Below are 17,040 nucleotides of genomic sequence, written 5' to 3' on the forward strand. Positions count from 1 at the left end.
TCCACAATATGAGTTCAAGCAGAAACTATAAAAGAGTATAAACGCTGGTAGAAGCTGCAGACATCTGTGGTCCGTCCTCATCTGTTTAGCAAGTAACTCTGAGATAAACACATGTCGACCTTGCTGTTATTTCAGAGCTGACACTAAACACCCGGGCTGCTTTTTACGCCCTGTTCCTTCTGACTCAGCAGGGAAATTCAATCTTGTTCAAATTCGGCTGTGAGGGAAGGATGAGAGGATTTGGAGGGAAGGGGGAACGTCTGAGGGCTGGAACGATGTGTTACATGAGCAGAAGACGATTTTAAAAGTGTAAACGATCTGTTTTCTTACTCAGCTGGTCGGTTAATGTGAGCGAAGAGGCGTTCATCGACGGAAGCTCACGCGCCGCGAGGACGGATTGAACCCGAGAAGTGCACAGATAACGCCGAAATACTTGAGAGATACGTTCGATGAATCACGAGGTTATCTGAGGTGTCGGCGTCCGAGCACTTTCGAGAAAAGATCACAGGCCGTCGCAGCTTCATGGTGGAACTATCAGGAGACCGAAGTTTTCCCTGCAGCCGTATCTGTCTCATTCCCAGTCAAATTCAAACCTAGCCTGTTGGACACACGACGAATGGTTTATTGTTGCAAAATGACGGTAAAACCGCTATTAGAGCCATTTAGAGAAATGAATATTGAAGAATATTTACAGTCAGTGGAATCGTGTTTTAAGTCTAACTGTTTATTTTATCGGCCTCTGTTCCGAAGAAAAAACTCAAAACTCCAACAATCTCTTGTCACGATGATGTGGCTCCTCACATCCAGCGCCACGTCGACACATCTGAGTCATTTCCATCCGAGCAGCAAACCTGTCTACGTTGGTGGCCTGGAAGTGTTCAGCTCCCTGTGAAGTCAGAGATGAGTGTGACTTTCTTTCCTTCTTCCTCCTCCTCGTTCTGTCACAGCTTATTTCCTTCAGGTTGCTGATGAGTCTGAGCAGCGACGCTCGGAGCAGCCGCAGAACCGTCACTCCTCCGTCTACCGCCTCATACGTGACCGGTTTGTGACGGCCTCCTTTTTTAAATGTTTTGAACCTGCTGTGATTAGCAGACTCTTACTTTCAGGTTCCACTCACTGTTAAAAGCTGAAATTCGCTGTAGGTTCTTGCCCCTGATTCTCTTCCCTCCTTCAGGCCATTAGTAATAGAGCCCCGCCGATGGGGGAGCATGAAAGGGTCTCTGGTGCGGAGCGATCGACTCCGTCCTCTCAGATCTCACAGCAACACACTGATCGATGCTGAGTTATCACATGAGAAAACATGGAGAGGAAGCCCACTGTTTGTTTGAGCGTCTCCTCAGTGAGACATTTATCCTCCAGCACAGAACACATCGCCTCCTTCTTCATTCAATATCTATATCTCATTCCAAACAATGCTTCCCCCCTGTGTCTGTTTCTAAAACTAAAGCCCACTGGTTCGGTGCTGGTCACAGGGATGTGTTGTATTTATTTGTCCTCGCTAAGAAGACAAGCAACTTCAATATCTATGTGAAGACTGACGGCTAACATGGCTAATAGTGACATCACACTGGGTTGTTCATTGTTTCCTCAGTTAACAGTTACACAGTTTTGCTTAAATAATTAAATTTGATGATGTGTAGTTGATATAAACCTGGAGGAACTCGTAGGATCATAAATCCATCCCAGAAATGATTCCACCAGCACTCGACATACTATAAGTTACTTAATGCAATTAACTGCGGGAAACTTGTTATGATTTTTATCTTAATGAGCATTGATACACAAAAAAAAAAAAAAAAAAAAAAGCCTCAGGGAAAATACAGTAAACATACACAAGCTGCGAGCGCTCTGATTGAAAATGCAACGAGACGCAAAATCAAATTAACAAGTTTAAATTGATGTGAACTGATGCAAACTGTGATGTCCCTCTCGTCCCTGTGCTCTGAAATAACAACAGAGGAGATGATTCAGAATCAAGTCTTTTTAATCAAGGACACAGTGAAACCTCACATCGACTTATTTCCAGAGCAAAGATCAAGTACCAGAACAACAACATGCAGTAAAATATGCAGTAATTAGTGTTGTAACACAGTATGAGTACTACTGTCACCGCCTCTCACAAACAAAAACTTTTATGGCTTGGTCCTCGTCTGCTAACATGGAGGAGGCGTTGTTTATAGCCTATAGGGAACTCTCATGTCGTCCATCCTCATACTAAATCATTGTGTGGTCAGTTCCAGGTAATTAAACACCAATGAAAACATAATTCTTAATTTCCACAGAGACGTCCCTCTAAATCTAAAGCCCTTTAAAACAAACGTATCGGAGGTTACAGAATTACTGCAGCACTTTATAGTTGTGGGGAGATTATGAGGAGGAAATAACAGGAAAACAACAAAGCAGCTCCGTGTCTCAGGAGTGTCACCTACACAGTTTATATCACGAAGGCCCAAAATGAAATTTCACAAAGTAATATATGTTTTATATAGAGTTACATGCAACACAAACATAGAGTAAAGAAAACCATATTTCCCCTGGCGAATAAGATGAAATCATTTCTCTTTGTCTGGCTGCCATTTTATCTGCTCCGTCCTCCCTCCGCCGCCTCTTCCCCTCCGTCCGATAAACACGAAAGGAATAAAAATAGAAGACTTGAGACTTATCTGGTCCGTCTCATTTTCTTCAAGTGCGTGCGTGCCCCGGATGATGAATATGCATGTGTGTGTGTGTGTGTGTGTGTGTGTCGCCTTGATCCAACTCCGTCTTTGCCTCCAGCTCCTGAGGCCGCGAGCAGAGTTCAGTCGAGTGTGTCTGGGACCAGAGCTATTGATTGATCTGAAGTTCGGCCGGCTGATTGTTCGGTGCTGGAGGGGATGTGAGAGAAAAGGTCTCCGCTGCCTGAAAAATCTAAAGAACCACAACCGCTCCCGAGGATTAAACCGACACTAACCAAGATTTTTATGTGCAAATAAAAATGGAATCGCAGCCTGAATCATAAATTTGTGTTGCAGCTATGCACAGCGTTTCATTTTTAATTTTTTTTTTTCCTTCACCGAATGACCCTCAGTCTCTTCCAGCTTGTCTCAAATTCATTTCTGGTGATGGCTGTGGTCACGACCCGGCCTCCAGGAACTGATGAATCAAGAATTAAGAGCAGAATAAAGCACACTCAGTCGAGCGCATACCTCTGCCAAAGCCCAACAGTCCCCTTCCATTAAATCAAGCTGATTATATATATACTCATATATTTATATCACTTTTTTCCATCTATTGTCTCCTGCGAAATTGGTGAAAATGTCAAAGAAAGAGAAAAAAAAGAGAAGCATTGATTTATTGGAAGGTTTCCCTCGTATTATCTCAGTCACCATCGATTTACTGCGTGTTGTCAGGTTTTTTAACAATAAAGATGTCGTCTTGTACACGACTCTTTTAAACAGAAATTCATCTGCAGACGGGAACTAGCGCTAAGTAGAGCATATATACGAGCCAAGGCCCAACAGCTCCCATATGAAACCACGTTTAAATTCACTAGTTGCTGATGGATCAAAATAAATTGCTTCTGCCCTGTCTCATCGTATCCTTCCACCAAGTTTCCTGCTAATCCGTCTTGTATTTCTTGAATAATCCAGCTAACAGACAGACAAACACCGATGAAACCCTCCTTCCTCATCCCTTTAGCGACCTTCTGATGAAGAACCTCGCACACGTTGGAAAACACAGAAACCATCTACAGTTAACTTAAATATTGAAATTCGTGTTTTTTAGTTGCTGGCATTTCCCAGCTGTCAGCAGAGGAAGCTCCACGGTGGCTTTAACAATGACATCAGACTCATTCTGTATCTGCCTGGTGTGCAGACGGTGCTTCTGTTCTTCCTCCTCCTCCTCCTCCTCCTCTCTCATTGTAACCTGCTTAACAGAACTGCACTTGCTACAAATTTCCTTTGTTTCAGCCTCCAAGATTTTTCTTTTCATGCTTTGTCTTCCTGTTATGTCGTCCCCCCCCCCCCGCCACACACACACACACACAGTGACGACATAGACGGCGGCGCTCGGTAATTAGAAGAGATAAGACGCAGGCCTCGGACGCTGAGCGGGACGGGAATCTCAGACAAAAGCTTCTGCAGCGGTCAGCAAAAATAGAGAAGGAAAAAAAAACGATAGAGACGTCTTGGAACAAAGTGAGGTTGGAGAAAGAGTAATGTGAATATAGGAGGATAGAGGGAAGAAGAGAGAGAGAGGGAGAGACAGACGATAAAATAAAGTACAGTTGGCTGCATGAAAGAGAGGCTGAAGGAGGAGGAGGGTTCAGGATGTGAGGGCAGCGGAGGATAAAGATGCACAAATGTGAAGGAGAGAAGAGTTTGAGAAAGACCATAATATCAATGTTCTGTGAAGGACAACTGTCTGCATGGACAGTAAAAACTTTATGGATATAGCTATACTGAGGCAAAAAAAAAAAAAAACTGAGAGAGGGATGAGAAGCGTAAAAGAAATGACCTTTTTTTTATGAAAACTAAAATATGGTGCGCTGCCATATGGTGTCAGGACATTAGAGCAGTTCATGTTCATTTACCATTCGTTTACGTCTCGTCCCATCCAAGTGTCCGTGGATGGGACGAGACAAAATTAAAGTCAAACTACGCGTAAAAGGTAGTTCTTGACATTTCTGATTCATTTCCACACAGCAGGAGTGTCGTTAATCTTTATATACAGTCATTCTCCGAAAGGACCGGTGCTCTCACATTATCCTCCACAATCTCTTGAAAGACTTTCAATCCTCACAGCCTGCCACAGTCTTCTCTTTCTCATCCTCTCTTCTGATTCTCTCCTCCACTTTCATCAGCTCGAGTGACAAAAAAAAGTGCCACTTGGTGTCTGACATTTCATAGAGTGGCAACGAGAGCCATCTCAAAGGACTAATGATCCTCAGACAGACAAGAGTTTCAGACCAACTCCGACACGACAGAGAGCTTGGGGAGGGGCAACGTACGATGGAGCTACTACACCTGCTGTGCTAATTACTCGTAGCACTCCACACCAGGTATCAGGTGTGAGCCTTGACAGTAACCTGCTGAGTCTATGCGTTCATGCGATATGTCCAGAACAAGGACATCAACCTGAACACGTCTTATCACGATGCTACGACCAAAAAGGGAAACAATTACGAGGCGGTTCTTTCGCTTCGTGACAAATCCGCCTGTAAAAGTAAATATCCATCTCTGTCTGGAGATAATTTACATAGAAACCGGAGGAAGTGCTGGAGGTGAAGAGACGGGAAGGTGATCGTGATAAGAGCTCGGACTGATTTTAAACATTTGCATTTTGTTTTGCATAACCCATACATCAGCAACGTCTTAATTTTTCAAAAGCTCATTCAGTGTTTATGTCGAACTTTTGCAGCCTGAACACACCACGAAGTTTATCTGTCCTTGGACAATACGTAGTGCAAGAAGCTCACGTCGTCCAAAACCCCACCTCAGGGTCCAAGTGACATCAAAAGTGCAAGATCATCTGAATCTGGATCATCTCTATGCAGGAAAAAACCCTGCGAGGATAATGGATGGACGGATGAACTCCTATAAGTCTTAGACATGTGAGACACTGAGGGGCAAACATTTCCTAAAGGTAGAAGCAGAAGCATCTGGCTGTCTGCCTTAACACCCATTAGAAGTTTCTTAAAGCAAAACCAAGTATAATGTCACAGCAGTAGTTTCTGAGGCCTGTTTGGTCCCTCGTGGTATTACCGACGTTAGTGCCAATCCGATATCCAGGGTCAGTGAGCTCATGGAGGAGTGGTTATCAATGGTTTTTCCTTATTTAACGCAGGGTTTAACAAATATAGATTCCCCGCCGGAATGAATGGGGGAATAATCTTTTCTTCGGGGTTTTAAACAGTTTGTTGTGTCCCTGAGTCACTGAAACGTGGCAAACATTGACATCGTCTTCTCTGGTTTTATTCGAGGTCAGATCGTGGCTGGTGGATCCTCCTGGTGGATCCTGAGGTGTTCCCAGACAAATAATCCACCCAGTAAGTCCGCAGTCTAAACCACGATCTCCTGCTCTTCTGTTGAGATGTCCAAACAGTGATAATGGATCTTTGTTGTACAAATCATTTATTCATGTAAATATGGTGGAAACCCCGAACTTCACTGCTCCTCCTCCTCCTCCTCTTGGTTCTCCAGACGCAGGGTTTGATGTATTTCAGGTGAAGTATGGACTGTCTGTTGATGGAAGCTCTAGTTCCTCTTCTTGCAGTATGTGCCCCTGATCATTTAAAAACCATTTTTATTAACTTGACCTATGACAATATGACTTGAGGATTATTACAAATCTCAAATGTGTTTTTTTTTTTTAAGACTGAGCATTTAGATCAAATCACCGGCTCTGACTGAAAAGCTTTTTTTTCTTGAGAAACTTCTCCCTCGTCTTGACGCTTGATGACAGATAAACATCTGTTCCTCCCGCAGCTGAGTCGATGATCGTTCAGGTAATTAACCAGGTGTCAGAAACCTCCACAAACTGAACATTAAACCACATCCAATCTGGCAGGATAATCACTCTGGTCCATAGAGCGTCTGGACACCTTCACCTACTCAGCTATCAATCACGGCTATTTAACTCACCATTTCAAACTTGATGCAACTGAGTAGTTTTATGTTTTAATTGTGTTAGTGGCTGCAGCGATAAAATCCTGTGCAGAACCCTCAGATTGGGATGTGCGGGGGTGCGAGGGGCTGCTCCCACACACAGCTAAACATTACACATATCTCACATGCAATGTCTTTTGCTGCATTTTGTTCAAACACGTCAATGCTCAGCGTGCTCGGTTCTTGCATGTCATCCTCACACACACACGCACACACACACACACACATCTTTGATGTTAGCTATTCCGACAGGGTAATCTACAGCAACTAGCCTGGTCCACTACCCGCACACCCATCTGTGTCCCTCTCTGTTTGAGGGATAATAGGACGAAATGTGAAGGCACGGGTCTGGAAATTACACTTGACATCAAGGCAAAACCTCTCGCATTAGACTACGCCTCTAAAAAGAAAAAAGTGGTTTTTGAGTGCTGAGGTGAGTGCGAAGAACACCTCAGATCTCAACATTACAGTAATGGACTTCCTGACAGAGGCACTGCACCAGTGGGCCTTGCGTTATGTATTATCTGGAGCCATCTGCACAGCTTTCAACTGCGATGCACGGTGAGATGCTCCTTATTAAGATGCAGCGGAGGGGTCCCTGCTGGACACTTACAACTCTGTGCATGTGTGTGTGTGTGTGTGTGTGTGTGTGTGTGTGTGTGTGTGTGTGTGTAGCGGAGGTTTGCTGGCTGGTGAACGGGAGGACTGATCTAATATTTGTGAGCCAGCACATCACTAACCCTTGTTGAAGTTTGTCCACATACTAAATGTGGCCTCGGTGCAGGGTGGGTCGCAGCTGCCAAGTCGACTACAAAGTGTGGATGAGACGATAACAAGCAAACGCTGACGCAAAGCACAGAGCTCTGGAGTCTGCAGGGGAAGGAGAGGAACATGATACGTCATTTATTTTAATGTTTATAAGTATAGAGCTTCAAGACATTAGCAGGATTCAGGATATCACCTGTCATGACGGCGTACTTGCTGATAAAAAGTGAGTTGATGTTTACACAGAGTGAATTAACCTCCCTGTATTGTATATACAGACTGTTCTTTAATATTTGAAGAGGCGTGAGTAACCCTACCTGCAAAACAAAGAAGAGATCCGGTCATATTGTTCTCATCATAGACTGGAGGGTCATTTAAGAAACCAGCCTCTCAAAACCTAAAATATCTTATTATGATGATGCTTTTCAAACGTCTCAGTGGTTAAACAGTTAAAACAAAACGTATATAAACTGTATCACGGAATCAATCAAAGATATGATCCTCGTGACGGTAACATTCAGCTGCAGGTTAAAACACGACATAGATAATGTATTAACAGAAATTCACATCTACAGTAGCGACAGGTTGAGGATATTACCATCATACAGGATAAATTATTCAAATATTTATGCTGCACGATTCAGCAGCATACATTTTTTAAAAGGCGTCTGCATATTCTGCCTGTTTTCCTGCTTTATTCTCACTGTATGTGGTTTATTTTTTTACAGGAACTGTTCAGACAGTGTGATTTATCTTTATCAATAGGGAGGTCTGCTCTAACTTTTGCCCTCTCGCCCCACAGAGAAATAAAGCTGCAGGAGACGATGTGGCATGGATGGAAAGTCCAATCTCATCCAGTTAAAGCAATAAAACCAGAGGAAACGGAGCCAGACTGTCTCTGTACAAATTACCAGGGATGGAGAGCACAGGGAAATATACTCAGGAGCATCAACAGGGAGTTATCACTGTGTGTGTGTGTGTGTGTGTACAGCTTCTACTCTTGTTCAACATCCCGTTGCCATCCGACCATTTTACCAGTCGTGCCTGCGACACCAGCGTCCACCTGTGAGCTGTGTTTCCCATCGTCGGTGTTTTCGAGACAGCTGCTGTCAGACGTTCACAGAACTCCTGAGATTTTCCAGAGGGGCAGTTTGCGATAACCCAAATATCTGAGTCAGTTGCTGTAGATGTTTTGTTTTTTTTCAGAACTTTTCCAGAAGAACACCCTGAATGATGACGACAGCGAAGGCGGTGGGATTTGAGAGGATTTATCCGTCGTGTGCTGCTCGTTGCCAAACACTTTCCTGGGAAAACTAAATAACTTACAGCAAAGGGTAACATGTCGTTTTATCTTTGTCGAATTTTCCACCATTTAAATTCAGTGCTGCAACATAGTCCAACATGGGGCATGGTGCAATATCCAGCTCTCTGTTGCCACAAGTTTTTTCATTTTATGAGAAATATTGCTTCCTTTTGCTGTTTTAACCAAAAACATCTGATTCTACTTTGCCTGAAACTCTTCCTGCAGATGTTTCACATAAAAAGTCTTTCAGAAAAGACTGAGACAAACATTTTAATACAAACACATCATCCAACATGTATTTTTTCAATGGGGAGTTGTGAGAGTTTTGGAAATCGCTAAACTACCGTTACAGATATGATTCTGTGTCGTGGACTTAAACTTCGAAACTTGTTGAATCAACACTGAATGTTTACATCTTCTTAAAGTGTCCGTATGTTACAGATTCAGCTGTTTCTTCAGAGGGAATGATTTTTTTAGACGTTAGCTGCTCACAGAATATAAAGACCGACTGTAGCTCAGGTCGAACGGGTGATTAACAGACTATTGTCAAGTCGCACAGCCTCCACAGACACAAATGAAGAAGGTAATGAATTCCATTAGGATGTAGCTAATGGCCTCGGTCAGGGAACAGCGACCGTGGAACCTGTGTGACTGCCAGTTTGCATGTGAGAGTGCACGTGTGTGTGTGTGCATGGACATAGAGTTTACACATAACAGATGCATTTATAAAATATATGATAACAACATGTTGTCCAGCAGCTAATCATCTAATTCCCATGTGGACTGCCTCCGCTGAGAATGAAGAGGATCTGCGGAGTTCAGTTCATGTTTCAGAATTCATGACGGCTCGTTTCTGAAAATGAGCTGCGGCTCTGATGCTCTCTCAGTATTTATACAGCACCTAGACCTGCTCTAATCAAGACATGGACACTTAATGGGAAAAAGAATATTGTCGCCAAGAAATACAATGATTTAAACCAATGCTTTTCGAGCTCTGCTTTAAATCCAGTCACACTCCACTGGCGAGAGAACAACAGCCCGAGCAGAACAGTCATGCATTTCATTTCATCGCTCTTCGGCCGGTTTAAATTACCCACCAGTTCTTCTCTCTCCCTCACGAGTCCAACCTCTCTATAAACTGTAAGACCCTGACACTGTTGCAAGGGACTATGGGAGATATCAGACAAAAACGAAGAATATTCCTTTCAGCAAGTTGATGAGAAAAAGTTACTGGCAAGACACAGCGTCATCGGAGCAGTTGGAGGGTACGGCTGTCTGTCTCTATAGCAACAGTATGAATCGTTCTGTGGGTTCACAAAGACGCTCGAAGATCCAAAAGCTTTATTGAGCACAAGAGTACATTACTGTGCTGGTTAATGGTAATTACCATATTCATTATGTAGTACAATGCTAAACGAGTAACCACTCCCACAAAAAGATGCTAATATCATCACTGCAGCTACTTTTCAATCAACCAATCAGACGGGGAGGGATTCATCTCCCTGGTAACCGAGAGACATGGAGGAGAAACGTGTCGCCTTTCTCTGGAGATGTGAGATCCAGCTGTGACGAGCTCATCTGCAGAGAGTACGAGGGCGAGCGGCCTCCAGCGGGAACTAGCATTTGTCTCCGTAGAGCACGTACCTCTGACAAGCCCACACCACGTGTGATTGTGGGAATATAACTGAGAGAAGGAAGTGGTCCAGGTGTTAATCCACTGCTCCTGCGCCCAGGTTTAATGGCTCCCCCTCAGGCCGAGTGCGGTGGAAATTGGTTCAGTGGTTTTTGTGTAATCCTGTAAACAAACACAAACTCATTAAAATAGCACAGACCTCAGATTAATAGGCCCAACAGTCCCATTGAGTTCAATCAAGCTGCATCAACACAGATGTCAGTTCCCTAAATGTGTTTTTCTTAATCAAGATCCATGAGTTGTTCCCTGGGAAATCAATGAGAAAGAACAAATCTAGAAAATCTTAAATAAAAGGTGGGGATCTGCTTCTTTATCTGAGTTCTTCCTTTTCTTTTAACCGGTTCCTTCTTTGCCCGTATTGCAGAAGTTTTGTGGTAATCCGTTTAGTCGTTTTTGCATAATCCTGCTCCACCGACAAACGCATGAAAACGTGACCTCGGCGAGTGAGGATTTAAAAAAAAGAGGCGATCACACGACAGCAGTGCTGACATGTCGTTCCCCAGCGTCCTGCCAGGACACACGCCCTGACATACCCGGTGATGATGACCCTGACAGCTGTGACCACATCTTCAGTCTCACATGAATAAATGAAAGTGAAAAAGTGTGTGAAAAGGGAAGACTCAGGATGAAGAGATAACCACATCCAGTGACAAACATCAACCTGACAACTCCACAGAGAGAGGTCGTGGGTTTGGTTTTTTACTTTTTTGCTTCCGTGTGGTTTCTCTCCTGAGGTTTCCTCGTTCTCACCGGGAGTGTTTTCAAATAATCAATTGACTTTCAAGTAAGAAAACCAACTGGAGTTCTGTTCTTCTTCTCATCTCGTCCCCCGGAGGAATCCTTTCACCGCTCCGAAACAAAGAATAGAAGTTGTTTTTATCTCATTCATTGAGTCCACATGTACATTTCCGTTGCTGCTCTGGCTGTCGCTCCCTTTTTCCCCCTTTTTTCGCTCCTCGCTGTGCACACGCTGTGATCTCATGTCACTCATTCAACCTCCCACACTGCACTGCTTCCAAAACATGTTCCCGTGGTCCGACCCGCTGAGTGACGCCCCACACATTTTGGGGATTTGAAAGAAGGAATCATATTATTTTCATCTCTTCCTTTTTCATTTAATGCTTTTTATTCAAAACTGAAAATTCCTCTCCCCCCCCGGGAACGCTTTGGTAAAGTGCAGTTGTTTAACATTCACGTATGCAGATTGGGATTCGAATCTGTCGCAGCTACTGTGGCACAAAATTAAGTCAAAGCCGAGCGAAGTCCTCGCAGAGAAAGAGAACGAGACACGACATCACACACAGACACTTCAAAGTCGATTCCTGTCGTCCTGCTTTACGTGCAGACCACCAAAGATAAGATGCACACGCGTGTAAACGCACACACTCAAGAGTGCTGCCCCCCCCCCCCTCCATCCCTCTCTCTGCTCAAGACACGGTAAATAACCACTTCGCTGCCGTCAGACCCTGGAAATGTATGCATGAAGAGGATGCGGAGAGGAGAGAGACGCATCCAGTTTCTACCACACACACACACACAAACACACACACACTCGGGGCAACGTGTCGATTTACAGTAGCAGCATGCGGCTCTTGTGGAAACCATCACAACTTGAATTACAGTGTGTTGATCGAGACATTATACAGAAATGAAATTTGAAATGCAAGGAGAGAGCATGTAACCAAATACACACACACACACACACACACACACACACACACACACACACACACAGACACAGACACAGACACACACACACACACACACACACACACTCACACACACACAGACACACACACCATCTGCTGATCTGAAAATGGGATCCAACCCATCTGTGGTGTGTGTGTGTGTGTGTGATCTATGCAGGGAAATGAAATAAACAATAGTGTCACATCAAATATTACCGTTGTCACACTGGACATACTCAGAACCTTTATCACAGTTACACATAGAAGCTGTTTCCATTGTTTGGTCTGATCCTGATCTGATGGTCCTCTGTTGTTTCTATTGATCAATCAAGGATTGACGTATTTTAAAGGACTGCTCCACTCAAACCCACCAGATTAACAGTTTTGTCTTAAAAAACAAACCCAGACGTTGGAGAAGAAGCTTGATCTGCAGAAGAATTTTTAAAACGCACCGGTGGATGATGTGATATTGTTTCTTGCTCTTGAACCTGGGAATCAGTGAAATCCAGGCAAACAACAGCCGACAGGGGGGTCCAGTGTTTGATAGTGAAATCTCAGCTTCTGAGAAGAGTTCTCTTTGTTTTGATCAATTATCTAATCAAAAAAAAAAAAAAAATAGGCTGTGTTTAATTAAGTCTGCGTTTGTTCACAGGAAACAAAAAGGATTTCACTGCAAATTTACCATTGAATTCCTCCCAAATATGATTTTTTTTCTTCCCCTGGCTTTAAAAGATTTATTGTCTTCCTGTTTAATTTGCCTTTCAGGTACAACAATGGTGAACCTGTCACCAAATACTGAATTACACATAAATAGATTTTAATTTTCCTTTCAATTCAAGTTGAGCTTTTATTTTTTTTTTTGGTTTTGAGCCTGGATGATCAAATTTAAAGAATATATCAACATGAGATTTTCTGATGTTTGAGCTTGGACATGAACTCTCCTCTCAGGACATAAGATCCACTGAACAGAAGACACGGTTGTAAACGTAGCTGCTGGCTCGCTGCCACTCGACCACCTGTCAACCCACCAACCAATAAGGTTTTCTGGGTGAGCGGAGCTGAAGAAAATGCTTTTTCACAGACACTGCTCCGATCAGTCCAGTATTGAACGTGGCTGGGCCCTGGTGTGCAGACTTGGTTGGGGGTTGATGGGTTTTACAACAAGAGTAATTAAAGTGACTGACAGCCAGACAGGGCAGAGGACACACCAAGTCACACTGTTGGGATAATTATTGAATTCTGTTAAAAGCTTAGTCTGCTGTCTGCCTGGGGGGGCGGGGGGTGTTCAGAGGAATTTAGCAACAGAGGCGACAGAGACTGTCAGCAACTCTGCTCTCTCCAAGCCGAGCTTCCTCTGGAGAAATGTTCGACGGCGTAATTAATGCTTAAATCATCCTCCGCTGCTAAACGTCGTTGTCGTCGCCGCACGAAACGCGACAGTGATTCTGTCTGCTCCCGACAACAGAGGGCGTGCATCTGTTGGAATGTAAATGACTATGACCAAACAGTCATGATGACGTGGTCACCGAGTCGTACAGATGTTGTCGACTGCAAACTAGAAATACCACAGTTACCGTCTATACGTGCATTTTTATTTCCGGACTCACTGTGACCTTTAACCTTTGACCACTGGAATCTAATCAGTTCATCTTTGAGTCCACGTGAATGAATCCGAACCAAGTCACCAAGGATTCCCCGCCGGTGTTCCTGAGATATCCCAGTCACAAGGTAAAAAAAAGTGGTTTGTGAGGTCACCGCGACCTTGACCTTCGACCTTCAAATTACAAATTGTAATCAGTTCACCTGTGAGTCATAGTGAAACTTTCCACTAAAAATAAAATACCCATAAGTTGTTCTTAAGATGTCGTGTTCACGAGAATGGACAGAAGGTAAAACCTGAAAAACATCACTCGTATGTGCTGTGTGCGGTTTTGTTTTAGAATTTGTGAAATTTGATCTGCAGACGAACTGAAGACCGTGCGAGTGACAGCCGCTTCCTGAAGCATCTTTTGTCCTTCGGGGGAAAAGGACGGAAAATATTCTCTGCATTCAAAGCAGCTCGGAATCAAATCAATTACAAAGTCACCTGAGAACCGGAGCCTCGCAGAACAAACACACACACACACACACACACATCTACATCACAAGGGCCTGCGTGACCCTGAGAGATGCAACATGCTCCTCTGCAGGGAAACTGAACCGACACAATAAACTACACAAACACATCATCAGCTCCGCACGGAGACACAACAAGACGTCTTTGTTCCATCAGATTCATGTCGGCAGCCGTTCTCTCCGCAGCAGATCCAGCATCATAAATAGTTCCATGTAAATGACTCCTGGGTGCTGATGTCTGCTCGCTAACAGGAGTCGAGTCTGCCATGTTCCAATAAACCAGACCTTTCTCTTTGACTCACAAACAAACACACACACACAAACACACACACACAAACAGGCCCAACCAAATGTAATTTACCAGCTGCTTCCTAATGGGGCTTCATCTTTCAATATAAATGTTAATAATCTATGATTACGCTGCAACACAGGAGGCTGAGCTTTGATTTCATGTATTTATGGAACTCTCTCTCTCTCTCTTTCTCTCTCTCTTTCAGTTCTTCTCTCGCTTTTAGGAAAATGTTTTTGAAAACAGGCATCAAGTGAAGATTTTCATCTTTTAGCTTCTGCCGGCAGAGGGGTGGGGGTGGGGGGGTAGTGACTGCGGTGAACCCTCATTCTTTTTTCTGTGTTAATCGTCTGTTTAACTCTCTTTTGTTTTTTTCCCCTTTAAGTTTTGAATCCAGGCAAACTGGGAATAAATACATCAATAATATTGAATATTCAAGTGTGACTCGGGGAAACAAAGCTGTCAACACCAAAACAGAAAATGTTCATTAATCATTATTAATGAATTTCTTTGTATACATTTACTGATGAATAATACACACTGTATATATAAATACATACATTAATCAGGCAGCAGATTGGAAGTGTGATTTGCTCTGAGTTGGATCAAAATAGAAGGATTCTGCTTCATTAATTTTTATTCTTCCTACGCTCTGGATGCAGGAACATCCTCTTTCAAATTCTACTGAGGTATGAAATGTTTTTCTTCCGTCTTCTGCAGCTCAGGTCTGATCAGTCACTTGTTGACAAAAACGTCTCGTCAGCAAACGCAGGGTATTGAATATAAATGATGTTGTGTCTGTAGTTTTAAGAAGACAAAGTTTGAACCGAACGTTTGGTCGGATTATTCTTTTTTTTTTAAATTTACTCTTTGGTCCGATTAAGTTTCTCGTGTGGCTCCTTGTGTGTGAAGGTTAATCCAGAGGAAACGTACGAATTTTCCATTTCACTTCCTGTGCTTGGGTTAATGTGTGACGTCACCATCTGCTGGACTTTAAGAAAAGAAGAGGAAGCAGGAAATAGGAAGCAGGAAGCAGGAAATAGATGACACTTCCTTGTGTCTGTTGGTTTGTCAGCCATGCAGCATCACTGAGGATCTCTTTCAATCCTGGTTCCTGAAGTTCAGGAGAGAAAACGTCTGTGAGTTTGTTTCATTTTCTTCGTGCTGAACGTTCTTTGCTAAAGAGCATTGTAGCCTTTTGTTATCGGTTTGTGTAGCGTGCATTTAGCGTTAGCTTGCTGCTTAGCACTATCAACAGCCTGTAGCTTCGCATTTAGCCTTAGCCAACGGTGATTGCTCATTTACCAGCATTTAGGATCCTACAGCTCCAACTGAGTTTAATGTTGTTCGTACACTTTATGTTTTATAGTAGATTCAGAGATGTGATATGTTTATTGTATAAAAAATTCTTGAAAGATGATTTTACATGGAGCATGTATTACGATGCACGGTGTATTCAGTTAAATGAAAAATGGCAGGAAAACATGTTTATATTCCTCATACGCTTTAAAACCCTGTTACGGTGCAGACAGTAATATTAATGACAAGCAACCCCATTCCCAACCATATGCTCCCTGTCCCTGTCATAAACCCCAAGTTATCTCCCATTTATTTTCCATTTGTCAGTGTCTGAGTGAGGTTATAATAGCTCGGTAAAGAGCTACATTAGCAGGACGGCGCTGCAGAGCCATGGATTAATACTCTGTGATCCCTCGCTGTCAAGCCCATTAAAATGTATGCAATTTGGTATTATCTCTGGCGCCATGCTTGCTCGTCGACTCCGCCAGTTAAAAATGATTCTGAAAGTGTCAGCGCCTCATTTGCTGCTTATGAAGACTCACCAAGTCCTCTTGCTCCCTCTCTTCCCTTCTACCCTCCGTTTAAAAAAAAAAGAGATAAGGCATGCCTATCATTCCTCGGAGCCTGTCAATCATCATTCACTGCTGAAATAACATTCCCCCCCACATCAGCCTGGCTCTCCGGAGGGGAGAGCCGGCCACCCTCACGTCTACCTGTAGATATTCTGCTCCTACAACACTAGATTTTCTTTCTCTTCATAAAAATGTATGTTGAGAGATTTTCACCGGGGTGAGATGATATCAGCTTGAAGTATTGTCAGTGTCTGTCTGCACGCAGCCTGCGGTGTCATCAATTCATGGCATTAAATTCGTGCCCTAAAAAATGGGGTAATCTTTCTTCGTGATCTGCCACGTGGCTCCTGTTTGATATTTATTAAGTTGGTATTTCTATGTCTTGATCAGGTGACATTGTAAATCAGAATAACTCGACTCTAATGTGGAAGAACTGAATTATCTTCATCCGCAGAGTAATCTCGCCCTGCAGCTTTTCTTGCTGGATGATCCTGCATTATTTTTTTTACCTCCAACGTACCAGCTGGGACAAGAACTCATGTCAACACAAAATACTTAAGACGAGATGTTTCTGTCGTGACATACTAGTGCTTAAGATGAAGTTTTTATCATATTGATTTGGACAATTACACGTCCACCTCGTCATTGGTCCAAGAAAATGAACTTTGT

This window comes from Paralichthys olivaceus, chromosome 19, assembly GCF_024713975.1.
Source record: "Paralichthys olivaceus isolate ysfri-2021 chromosome 19, ASM2471397v2, whole genome shotgun sequence".
NCBI lineage: Eukaryota > Metazoa > Chordata > Actinopteri > Pleuronectiformes > Paralichthyidae > Paralichthys > Paralichthys olivaceus.